The 13,500-nt window shown below is 43.5% G+C and overlaps 1 protein-coding gene across 3 annotated transcripts in view; it reads right to left on the bottom strand.

Moving 5' to 3' along the window:
• Positions 1 to 13,500, bottom strand: part of LOC132959498 (FERM and PDZ domain-containing protein 4-like) — a 56,196-nt gene that overhangs the window by 22,954 nt on the left and 19,742 nt on the right. Inside the window, exon 1 of one of the 3 annotated variants that reach the window (XM_061032549.1) lies at positions 7,466 to 7,561. The exons of the other annotated variants lie outside the window; for them this stretch is intronic. The gene's annotated coding sequence lies outside the window, so the exon portion shown is untranslated. Of the gene's footprint in view, positions 1 to 7,465; positions 7,562 to 13,500 lie in introns of those variants that run through there. 3 annotated transcript variants of the gene reach the window in all.

Genomic DNA, 13,500 nt, shown 5'->3' with positions numbered 1-13,500 from the left:
GCTTTAGGAGAAAATCTACTCCAGTCGGAAAATATTTCAGCTCCAGGGATTTGGGATGAGATGTGACTAGACGCGTTTACCACTTGCTGAGATTTCACACTTCCCTTCTGAACACGCACAGCTCCGAAAATAAATAAAGGGAAGAGGAAAAAAAAAAAAACATCTGTAAAATGTCACAATTATCCTGAAGTAGCTCCCAGTGTGCGTGTTACAAGATTGTAGCATTATCAAACTCAGCAAGGAGGCTTCAGTAAAAGCACTCTGGCTCGCAGGGGCAAATCTAGAGTCCGTTGGGGCCCGGGGCAAAAATTCATTGGGGGGGGGGGGGGGGGCCCTCCAACAAGCATTCATCACCATTATGTCTGCCAGTGTCCCAACACCTACTCCTCTTTCTGTCTTTCTTTATTTCACTCCCAGGTGGATACTTCCTCTTCGTTTTTCATCTGTGACTTTCCTTAGCAATTTGTTGGTTTTCAAGTGAGAGGGAGTGTTGTCAGATGGGGCCCCCCTTAGGGAGGTATCCTACTGTCGTTGCAAAATTAGCTAATTTTAAGCCACTGCTGTGGTTGAAAGTTTGTCAGCCCTTGGGGGGGCCTGGGGCCCCCAAGCAGTTGCCTGCCTTGCCTATTGACAAACAGCGCCTCTGCTGGCTCTGGTTTAAAGTGATGAAAACAAGAAAAATTAAAAAGCAATGGGGTTTAGTAATAGTTTCAAAGTAGAGACACAAGGGTGTACATTACAACATTACAATTTCACATAAGGTAAAGAAACTTACAGCCGTTGCTGTTTCACTGCTCCTGGGGTGGGCACATGTGCAACCTTGAATACTAAAGAAAGAACCCTCAACTTCCTGTTTCCTTTTTGGCAGGACACTTCCTGCTAATTTGAAAAGGGTTGCTATTTTTTTGTAATTCAAAAGAAGGCCTCTTACAATAGATAAAGTACTTATATTTTCACGAGTATATAGGCGCTCAAAAAGTTGTTTTTGTTTGCCAGGGTATTCTACCTCATTTGACGTCATATTCCCATTAGTTGGGCGGATTGATGGGCCATGGCATCACTCAAAAACTGAGGAATTGGTGCGAATCATCAGATTTATGGGGGGCAGATCGTAGTGTTGTAGTACTCAAAATCGGTCTTGGTCTTGATGTCATTTATAACGTCAATTAAGGGGATAAATTGGGATGGGATAAAATGTGTCATCCAAAAGCTAAATCATCTGGATTTGTCCAGTCATCAGTAGAATGAGGTTTGTCCAATTTGGCGCCGATCTTTCCTTATTGCCTGCTAATGGGGCTTCTTTCCTTTAAGTCTTCCTCATTATGTTCCAACTTACACACTCCAAGCTCTCAGCGAGACATCTCCTTCCCCTCCTTCTCAGTTCTTTCTCGCTCTCTCACTCTCAAAGTCGCCCTTGCAAGTGCGATCGATGCTCATAGGATGTCAGTGCGTTGAGTCTACTTCTATGTGCGCCTCGAACAGTATGCTACAGTACATGATGTTGACCGGAGAATAATGTTGTTCATTTTGGCATCGATCTGTCACTAGAAATGTCCTGATTTGCTTGATACAGAGCTTCCTTTCCTCTTTGTCGTCCCCATTATGCTCATTAATGTCCCGAGCTAACACGCTCTTTAGCTTCTGGCAAGTCAACTCCAGCAAATCGCCCGCTCTGCCACTCACCCCTCTAACCCACTCCACGACTTTGCAACTGTTCATAAATGAAACATGGCTGCACGTTGTTAAAAGTCGCCCTGGAAGTGCTTTCCCGTTCTGCGGCGTTACAAGCCCAAAGACTAACATGCTCTGGCTCTCAGCGCATTTCAAAACACACACACAGTTTCCCTTTTTATGTAACGCCTCGAAGATTTTCTGCATGCTGGCTGAACATCTTGCAGCGGGAGGATGCTTGCTTAACAAGCATAATGGCATGAAAAGAAATGTAAACGTGTTATCTGCAGCAGAGGCTCCAGAATGCAAAGACAATATAACTCAAAAACAATCTTATTTGCCTTATAACCTAAAGGGTTAATAGATCCATCCATTCAAAAATGCCTTCTTTTACTATTTAAAGACCATTCACAACAACCAGGAGTGGCACTAGGTCATCCAGATTATAAAAAAAAGAGTTCACTATTCCGAAAACTAAAGCGTTCAAGCTCCTGACTGAAAGCCTCAAGAGGCTCTTCTGTTGTTTTGTTTTACGTCAGCCTCACTCTGTAAGTGAGATAAAAGGCAAAAGGAGTCCACCCAAACCGACCCTGAACATCAGCGAGATGTCCCGAAAGTGCTGCAAACCCCTTGGGGGGTTAAAAAGTCAAAAATGGAGACGCTTTACATGATATGAGCTCCTTTGTACATCTAAGGTATAAAGTGCAGAACAAGAAGGGAAAAGGTTAGATAACTAGTTAGTGCTTCCTGTTTTAAACACACTATGCGAACTTATTGATCTGTAGAGTTCTTGTCCTGTTGGCGCGTTTGTTATCGGCTATCAAGCCAATGGAATCAGACCCTGTTTGTACGTTGCATTAACATCCCTCCTGGGAGATCTGATAACGAGTGGATAGTGTTATTGCAAGATGGGAACGCACTCCAATGCATCCTGAGGATGGATTGAGACCCGATAGCTCAGATGACATTTTTGCATTTGTCCAGATTGGATCGGTACTGTGTGGGGGCAGCTGTGACTCAGTTGATATCCTGGGGCAGCTTTAAGGACCGCCCCCCCTCAACTGGGAGAACAATGTCACCTCCCTTGGGATGTAAACGACGGCGCATTCAGTCTTTTCAAAGCGTATGGGCGCTTATTCCCAAGTGAGGAAGGGAAGTCAATTCTGATCTCGAGTATTCAATAGAGATGTATTGTGAATGCAAGGTGTGAACAGCCATGCTTCAGTGCTCGGCTTCAATTTCAATTTAACTTCATTTGTAAGGGACCATGTGCAATTAAAACATACACGTAACCATTTGATGCATTGCACCAGAGTTAATCCTTAAGCTAATTTACATGTGCAGTCCCTTGGCACGATCCCTAAATGTCTTGGTCTTGTCTCGGTCTCGGGTATGCCTTGGTCTTGGTATCACCTTCTCCCTTGTCGGCATTTGATTGAAACATTTGCGCCGCCCTTTCTATCTAGATAGTATCCCTGCAGCAGAACTCCTACAATTGCTGCTTTACAAGAAGGTTAGTCTAGAATACATGCTCCACATACAAATTGGAAGCAGGGATGCTGATATTCAACAGACACATCAAAACAAGTGAGGAAGGTATTCTCACTTCTGTTTCAGGCTACTTATCTCCAACATCTGCAATTATTTATATTCCCCCCATGAGCCTAAATCCATATCTATCAGCACTATCCACACACAGGCAGTTATTCACTGCTTTTCTGCTGTTTTTACGGCTGCAGGTGCATGTTGTAGCTGTCATGATACACTCTCTCCCCCCCCCCCCCCCCCTTCAAATGAACTGTCTTCTTCATAATAAAAGCTGAACTGTACTTCAGCTGATTAGCAGGATTGGGATGGCTGTGCCCTCTAGAGACGAGACTCAGCTCCTTACAATCGCTGGCGCCGCTCCATGATGTGGAAACATGCCAACAGCCTTTCCGATGAGGCACTCAATTAAAAGCCCGACACAAAAAAAGCTTCTCCTCACAGGCGCACCAAAGAAGGTGTGTTAACTTCATCAGGGTTTTCGTCAGCTGGTTTTTCGAGGACCACGTACACCTCTGTTACCGTAGCACAGCTCTGGATGGGAATGCTGATTTTCAACTCAATGGAGTACCAAAACTAATAGCATAATCTTTCAATCTACTGACACACACACACAGCATTATACAAGCAGAAACACATGTCAGGGTTGTGTCAATAAGTACACAGTCAGCTGCATCAATCAGAGCTGCCCAGCCTGGTTAAACCTCCAGCCACAGCGGCCTCATTTCACAGTGCTCCCATCGGTACCACCCACAGACTGTTTAAATAATGCATGTGGTCACCTATGACTGTAGCTTGGCATTTGGATGTCACGATGTTGTTTATTTCACTGCAAGGGGGAGCCATATGTAAGACAAGCGGTGCTGCTGGAGAGGAGCGAGGCGTTCACAAGATGTCAAAGCGATACAGTCGATGCGTCAGGCTACTTCGTTTGTTTCCAACAAGATCAGATTCTTCTTGTGGTAGAAGCTGATAAAGAGTTGTTTATGTATTGAGGCTAGGAGAACCTGTGGATAGAGGCCTCTCTCGGCCTGCTGGCTTCTTGCTAGCCTTCACTAGCCTCGCCTTAGCCGCCAAATTATACTAGCTAGTATAGCTATTAGTGTCAACATTTTTTAATCCCCATGAAACAAACGTCAAGTACCATCTGTTTTAAGTGCAATTAAACAGCTAGTCAAGTTATTTGTGCAATATTTTCATGAAGGAATCTCCAAAGTCTTGTGACTGGCGTTAGCTGATATGACACCTTGCAAACAGCTGGTAGCACCCACCTGACACCCAAAACTTATTTTTATGCATGAATTAAGCCTTAACATTTCATTTGGATCAAATGACCCCCCCTCCCACATAGATGTCAGTTGTACACAGTTGTATCACTGCAGAAAGGGGACCTAATGGGAGTTGACTCACTTTTGGGACCAACCTCTAGTGGCCAAACGGGAGACTGCACCTGCTGGCATTTTTGAGAACAGCCCTTTAAACACAGAGACCTTAAAGGTCGTTCAATCTGTTTGTTGACTCTTTGTTGCCTCAAATCTACACTCCGAGACCCCTAATCTAGAAACAAACACTCTCAGTCTACTCCAAATGGATAGATTTCGAAAAACACACACTCAAACTCATCCCTGCTCAATGACAGCCCATAACTGCGGCGCAAAATGGCTTTTAACAGCCTGAGACAAGGTCACACTTCTCTCAAGAATACACATTTCCCCTTAAGTGTAGAGCAGCATTTGGTTGGAGGACAGCAGGTGCGTCTTCAAATGTTCATTTATACAGAGAAATATAATATCTGTTGAAACTTTGAGATCCCGGTGGGAGAATTAAGGTTTCATTGGATCTGGCAGGGAATACGAGCATACGAAAACAGAATATAAATAAGGCTGGAAGCACAAAAAGGGAAAATCAATAGAATAGATTTAAAGATTTGTCGAGGTACCCGTATTCTGGGGTCACTTCAATCAGTTAAATAACAGGAAAAAGATCACTTGGTAAGACAAATAGACCTCGTGGAGAAAGTGAAGCCATTTAAAACTTATACAGACACCATATCCATCAAAAGTTTGGCATTGCCAAGAGGAAGCAAGCAGCATGACCCCCAAAGAAAATGTTGAACGTAATCAAGGCAAAGCACGGTAAAGGGAGACATTTTTTTTTTTGTGAGCTAGTGCTGTTGAAAAAAAACCGATTGATCGCAAATGGAAGCACGGAACATTTTGAGTTGCCAAATTGAAAGCTTGGGTTGGATGACAGGTTTGCTGCTGTTATGCAAGTGGGAAGCTGAAACAGAGATCAATACGTAGCATGACCCTTTATGCAGTAGAATGGAAGGCCACTCTGCTTGAGTATGTGCTTTTGAAAAGTGATGCACTGTGGGTGATTTCACATTGGATAGTGTTTGGTCAAACTTGGTACCTTGTCGGAGTTTACCCGTCTTGGAATCTCACCAATGAATCCTTCATTACTCGCTTTTTCCTTCCAGAAATGCAAGCTTTCCTCGTTCCCTTTGTCCGCTAATACATCTAAATAAAAGGAGTTACAAGGAAAGGTCAACACTCCACTGTACTCCATTTGTGCTTCGCCCTGTCACAGTGACACACACCGTTAGCTCCCATTGTACCTGCATCAGCGGCAGACCTACAGCACTTCACAGTGTTGCTGTTCAACCTTTGGAACTCAGCGGTATGTCTCTGTTGGGACGACACAGCCCACCGCACAGCGCAACACAAGCCATTGATTATTTGTAAATGTCACATAAAGCCCAGTGGAAGCAAAGGGCAGAAAATACACAGAGCTGCAGAGCGAGATTTAAATGATGTTTTTAAAAAGGAACCATCATGATTGGCTGTTAGATATTGTTTTTTTTTTTAATGGTGATGGATCAATGAAAAGCTCTTGATCTCAGTTTTAAGACCATGAACATGAACACGGGCAAATGCTAAATAATCATCTTCTACTTTTTATTTATTCCTGCTTCGTTATTGGAATGCCAAATAAAACTGACAGAAAAACCACTTGGCTGTCCACTCATTGATCCGAGTATGAGCTCTGCGATGCCACGTTAAGACCTGGATCACACAGATAGTTCCTACAGGAAATTAACCACCAGTCACCTTATCTTCCCTGACTTTAGTGAATCGAAAAACTAAAGAATACTTCGACATACTGCTGATTTACTGTCGTTCTGAGTAAGGGTGGAAAAATGTAAATCCGCTGCAAGCCTGAGTGCCAAATAGCGAGCTCAAGTCCAATGTGGTTCGCCTAGCTTAGCATAAACACGGATTACAGGTGGATAAACAATGTAAACAATAGGGCATGGAGCGAGAAAGCCCGAGCCACCCCCTTCTAGAGGGGCGTGGTCAGGCACAGCTCATTTGCACATTGAAAGCTACAGAAACAGCCTGTTCTGAGCAGGGCTGAAATAGAGGGGGTTTCTAGGCGTCGCTTGGAGCCTCCAGCCCAGTAGGGCCCCCAACCGAGGGTGGAAAAACTTTAAACCACTACAGTGGTTCAAAGTGTGCAAAGTTTGCAACGACAGTAGGAAACCTCCCTAAGGGGGGCCCCCCCATCTGAAAGCACTTACTCCTGTTTGTGGTATATATAACAGACCACTAACTCACCACTTTCAGCTTCTGAAAATGCAGATGTGCAGCTCAGCTGTAGCTCAGCTGTAGCTCAGCTTCGCTCTGTTGCGCTCAGAGAAATGAAATGATGTTGCGTTTCACTTGATTTTAAATTAGATTAGTCGATTCATTTCCGTCTAATCAGGGAAAGTAATCGAGACGTTCTCCTCCTGACCTCAATGTAACACATACTGTGCACGTGCCCGGCTTCAAAAACACAAGTGTCCGCACACTGTGCTGTATGTCCGTTTACAGTACATTAGGTGTGGGTCGCTCTCAGGAATACTCAGTGGCACTTAAGTATTATGTGACAGTATCTGGAGCAGAACTAATCCCTCTACTAGCCTCTTTAGCAAACACATGTAGCAGAAAGCAAACAACGGGATGATTCCAGAGTGAGCTCATCCATCATCTCCCTCATCGTGTAGTTATCTGTACACATACTTGTATTTTAATGATCAATCACTTGAAGTACTGTGCCCTGCAGTCCATTTGTTCCCCTTCCTCTGCAGCTCAAAACTCCCAATCTGAATCGAGAAGAAACCGCTTCCTCAGTACGCATATGCAAACAAAAAACTAATCTAGTAGCTCACATTAAAGAGAAATCACAAGCGTCCGTTACTCACATCTGCTGTTTGATTCATTCGCTCCACCGTGCTGTCTCTGTCCCCCGCCGCAAAGCTCGCCCAGAACACCAATGTGTGCTCGGGTGAGAGAGAGAGAGAGAGAGAATATGAAATGCACGCTGTGGAAGATATTTTTAACTTTCCTTGTGTCCGACGAGCACAGAGAAGCACACTGTATGTAGTAAAACTTGGGCCGAAGTGATCAATTATTGAGTCAGCACTTCACTTGCACAGAGGGATGTACAGTACGAGTTGTCAAACGCTGAACGCAGTCATCCTGCAGAATGAGCGGTCTAATCTGTGAAGACTCCATGATGACTAAATGAGAAGGTATAGTGACTTGCTACCTATCTTACACTTTGGCGTGCACCATTCTCATGAATGCATCCATGAGTGCTCAACCGAAATGATAACAAAAGCTTTTCCTACATGGTTCATTGTGGCCATGCATACCTACTTTGCAAACGGCATTCTTTGATAATTAACGGTCTGCCACTTTGGGGAAAAACACTTCCTATATGCTGACTATACAGTTAGGGGAAGGAAGTACCTTTAGGAAAAAGATACCTAACCAGAAGTAGTGCCCAGGAAGTGAACTGGCACCTCTCTAGCTTCCAGACCAATTTCCCAACTTGGTCCACACCGGGACTTAAACCAGCGACCCCTCCAGTTCAAAACCCAAGTCCAAACAAACTGAGCAACTGCCCCCCTCCCCCCATAGTCGATGAGATGCACTAAGTTGTACGTACAGTGGCTGACAGGTGCAAAAACTCTGCAAAGGCTCAAACGACTTACATTCACACATAAAAACGTGCAGCAAATTCCTAAACACTCCTGTCGATGATAAACTGCTTCACAGAGCGCCCCTACAGGCCTGGAGGACTTCTGTTGAAAAGGCTGGATATGCAACATTTGTCTTCTTCCAAATGTGTTTTTTTTTTTTACTTTGTATTGTTGATGTATTTGCAGCGCATTTGATGTGAAGGCAGTTGTTTGTGCTTTCTGCAGAACATTTGTTTCATTGTTGTTTCTACAAAAACTAAGCTACACTGCCAAATGTCAAATCCAAAATAGTGATGAAGAAAGGAGGGTAAAGCAATGTGCTTGGACTGTATATGGTGTGTAATCAAGTCATGCCGTCTCAAATCATCACTAGGGAGGCCTGGGATGATGGTGGATGACGTAAACAAACTTACTAGGCTTTAAAAAGAGAAAAAAGAAGCCGTCCAGAACAATCACTTCAAATATGTTCTCTTTCAGCAAGCTGTTTGCTGAACTTAGTGAGTCCTGTAGCGTTTAACAGCAGTTCAAACTTCACTTTAGTGTATTATTCTCAGGGATTCTTCTGTGGAGTATCGAGCGGCCCGAACACCGTGGCATGCCTTGTTATGATGGTGTGGAAGCATAAAGAAACCCCGTAGAAACTGGACTTCAGTTCAGCTGAAACAACGCAGTTACTCATTCATGAATACAAGCCTATGCAGCGTTAAATAATGCACCAAGCAGCGTTTCCGTCCTGACCACAGATCCATGCAGAATACATGAAACATGAAAGTGCTAACAGGGGGAACACATGCCGCACGTCTAATTCTCTTTACATTTACAGATCATGTGGGAGGGACCAAAAAGAATTCAATAACAGCACCACTTTTTTTTTTTTTTTTTTGCATCATTAATCAGCTGCTGTATTGTATCTGCATTCCAGCGCTGCTTCCCATTAGAGAATGGCGGCTTAATTGGGAAATGATGCTTGATCTGAAAGTTATTTGTTCCCCCGTGAAGCGAAGCAGAGACGGGGTGGGGGGGGGGGGGGGGGTGGGGGGGGGGGGGGGGGGGGGGGGCGAGGAAGTTACGATCTGAACAGAGAAAGCTGCTAAATGGGATTTGCTTTATTTGCATAATTGATCACATTTTGGTGTCTTGTGTAAATGGGGAAGGGAGCGGAAGCACTGCACACACTGCTCGGGTGTCTCAGTGTTATCTGTGTGAGGGATGAATGGAAATATGGGAATTAAAATGATGTGGCAACACCGGGACATGAATCCCTGCAGAAGAGAATGTGATTGATTGAAGCCTCCCAATTCTGATTGGTGTGTTTTCCGCAGAAAGTTTTATTCCGCTGAGCTGAAATGCAGAAAATCTGCAAATGTAGCAAAGTGCGGGAAAAGGAGTTTAATGGTATTTTTTTTTTTTTTTTTTTAGCACATGCATAAACAAAAGCGGCCCTAAAATATATTCCACTCAGTCTCACTTTGTCAGTTTGAAAGATGGATCATATTTACGCAGGGCTAGATACACCGATAAGAGGATGGATGTGCAAACGGAAAGGTAAGGGAGGGAAGGAAGAGGGACGTGTGATGGGATTTCATACACTGAATGAAACAGCCAACAGTGTGTTCGCCCTGCCAGCCCCCTTTCCTGCAGTGATCACCGACCAAATCCCTTAGGAGGATTATCCAGACTCAAATCAAGAAAATCGTGCAACTTTAAGGGTTACGGGCAGAGAGTGAGACAGGGAGAAATGGAGTGGGGGGGGGGGGGGGGGGGGGGGGGGTGGATGCAGTTGTGGCCTGATGTTATTTGTTTCTCTCTCCTCTGCCTGCCTCTGATTTGTGTGTTCTGACATATGTATGCTCTGCGCCGCCTACGCCGAATAACAGGACCAAAAAGACACAAAGAGACATCTTTAATTTATCTTAGAAAATCTCAAAGCTCATGAAAAGACAGAAAAATGTGGCCAGTTCATGGTATAATAATCATTTGAAGAAAAATGCTCTCCTGTCTCTGTATGCTAAGCTAACAATGTTTTGATTAGCTTAGCATACAGGTTGGAAGCTAACTTTTGGTCTGTCCAAAAAAGGAGAAAATAAATGACAACAATCTGTTTACAATGCACATGCGATGTGTATTCACTATCAAAATCATCAAATAAACTGGTTCTTTCCAAGGACCTGCAACTGCCTTAGGAAAATCTGCTTTCCTTTATTCCAGCATTCTTCTGAAAATATTTTGTTTTCTGTGTCTGACAGTAGGAAAACAACACGAAAATAGTGAAATAATGAAGTTGTGATGTTCCCAAGGATTTGCTCACTCAAGGTGGGCAAATATGGGAAAAGCTGCCACAAGCTGCCCGAGGAATTATGTCCATATTGGATGATTCTGCACATCATGATTTACCACCCAATGCCAACATTCATGGCCTCTGGACGAGGAGCATCAGCCTGTGTGTGATGAGGTGAAGAAAGATTGCAGTGGAGGTCAGACTGGTGGATGATTGGGTGTTACACATTTGGCTTTCATTTGGCAGATCAGAGTCACTCAAAATGACAAATTAACATCTGTCTTATTATTTACCATAAAAACTACTGGAAGCTTTCAGGTGTCCCGCAGAGTTTTCCTTTTGAGAGTTAAATACAATACAAAAAAACAGGATGGAATGCTCCTTACTGCAACAATAGGTCACTATTTGGTGAAAAAAACTCAGACAGATACTTCAGCTGATTTATCTGCCGACAACAATCTTTTTTCCTCACCTCAACCATATCCTTCCTCTTAATCCCTTCTAGCTTTTCTTGCATAAAATAAGAATTTAAAAAATGGGAAAATATCGAAATTTTTACAGATCTGTGCAACATTTTTTGTTATTTCACTATTTGTTCATCCAGTTGTTAAATCCTGTACAATCCAGTGCATGAGATGCACATTTAATGCCTTATCCTTCATCTGAAAAGTGTGCTGAGTTCTATATACTAGTGCTACCAATATACGAGTATAAAATGCTTAAGCCTGCGTCGTCATTACCGGATACTTAGTGACGCAGACCGGGAGCCATTTTTTAACAGCTTTTCTCCCTCATGAGAGGTGCTGCTTGTCAACAGGGAAGGCAGGCAACTGCTTGGGGCCCAGTCCCAGTTCGGGGGGGGGGGGGGCCCTGAGGGATGACAAACTTTAAACCAAAGAAGTAGCCTAAAATGCGCAAATTTTGCAATGACAGTAGGAAACCTCCCTAAGGGGGCCCCCATATGACAGTGCTCTATCGTTGCCCTACTATGCGTTGCATGCATTCATGGTGTAAAAAAAACCAAAGTTTGCCGATGACAGTCAACAAAGAAAATTGAAGAGGAATTAAGAGGGGTAAGCTTCGGGGCCCTGCCTGACATAATGGTTATGATCGCCGATTGAAGGGCCCCTAATTGATTTTGGTCTAGACCCCCAACAGACTCTAGAATCGCCATTGATGAGGCTTGGGTTTATGTTCTCAGAGTTATAATTATTTGCAATGACCAACCATTTTTTATACTGATTTATAAAAGTTGTACCTCCACCGAAAATCTGTTTTATATGCTACAGGTGAAGCTATTAAAAATATTCCTTTTATGAATGCAATGTCTGAGGTCATAATAAAAACCTTAAACAAGACTTTTAAGTATTGAGTGCTATAAGTCACAGAAATTGAAAACGACTCTTTAGGACGTCATGACTTGTCAGATGGTTCTCGGTACAATGGATCTTTGCCCTCTGAAGTAGCAGCATGCATTGGCATAAAGCGGAAGGCAATTTGGCACGCGACATTGTAATCTGATATTCAGAACACAAACAAGCCCTGCTGGCGGGTTTCACTGCCAAATGCCGACACACGACAGCCAAGATATTCCCACAGTACAAACGCTGATACAGGTCCTGTCGTTGTCTTCAGAGAGCACTGAATGGACTGGATAAGAGTGATTGGGTTAATGGTCCAAACCTCTTATTGGTCCATAGTTAGACTTGAAAAAAAACAAGCAGGACGATGACACACCCCTCTCACCTGCTGCTGCTGTTTCACATCCCATCTTACAGTCAATGATTTATTACGAGCATTAAAATGTGACGAATGATCCACAACTTCTCATTAAAGTTTATGAACCAAATTTGGCTTGTACACCATCTGCAAACAGAAGGCGCCGGAAATGTATTATGTCAGCTCATGGATTCCCAACAGCCATCTGGGTACAAGGCAGAGCCGAGCTAATGTGCCAGTGATGCAAACACTCTCTCGGTGCTTGTTAGTGTTGCGCCATTATTAATCTTTTGCTAATTTACAGCCTGTTGACATCGTGTCGGGCCAAATATGGTGGGTAACGGTGGGTGTGGCCATGAGAGGAAGTGGAAGTGGTTCCTGGGGGTTTGAGTCACAAAGATGTGATAGCATGCAACATATGCACACTCTAAACTCTTGGTTATGTACCATGGAAAACACTCTTCTGCAGTTCCACTACTTTGAATGACACTCAATATGGTTCACAGAATAAGCACTGAGAGGTTCCCAGTGTTAACACATTGCTGCGCTGGCGTTTAAAGCACAGAGAGAACAGTGTGTAGCTTTGGTTTCCCCATTTTTTCCATCTACAATAAGGTATTTAACTGGTTTTCTCTAAAGTACAGCGAAATGACACATAAGACAGAATGGTGCCATGTATCACAGGCTGATGGCAAGACTGTAATTATCTTTATATAGACTGATATATATATCTTTATATCAGTTGTCAACTGCCTAGCAATAGGTACAGTACACGAAGCTAAGTCAGATAGGGCTGGGTATTTGAGTTCAATGCAAAGACCAAACAACCCAAGGGGTCAAAACGTATCAAATCAAACAAACCAGAATATGAGCACTGAGATCTCGAGGAGGGAAAAACTGCATTATTTTTGGTTTTGTTTGCAGCCATTTATCCCAAGTTTAGGGTTAGAGATTCAACTGTCAAGCAACAACTACGACCTATACAGACCAAGCACACAGGACGTGTGCCAGGCTTTGAAGCCAGTTTAACAACGGCATAACCATATATTTTCAACTTACAAAACCCTCAAACGATAGGCCCTGCACGCCCGTTTTTCACTGCTAGCAAAGCATTGGTGAATATTGTGCAGAAAAGGTTTGGGAACCACTGCAATATACCAACTTCCCCCAAAAATCAAAATAGCCTTTTTTTTTTCAAACGAGTCCAAAAGATCTCAAACGATTAGCCTGTGATATTATCCTGACAATGCTGATT

This window comes from Labrus mixtus, chromosome 24, assembly GCF_963584025.1.
Source record: "Labrus mixtus chromosome 24, fLabMix1.1, whole genome shotgun sequence".
NCBI lineage: Eukaryota > Metazoa > Chordata > Actinopteri > Labriformes > Labridae > Labrus > Labrus mixtus.
Note: the sequence above shows the minus strand (reverse complement) of the source record. Positions and strands in the feature narration are given on the sequence as shown.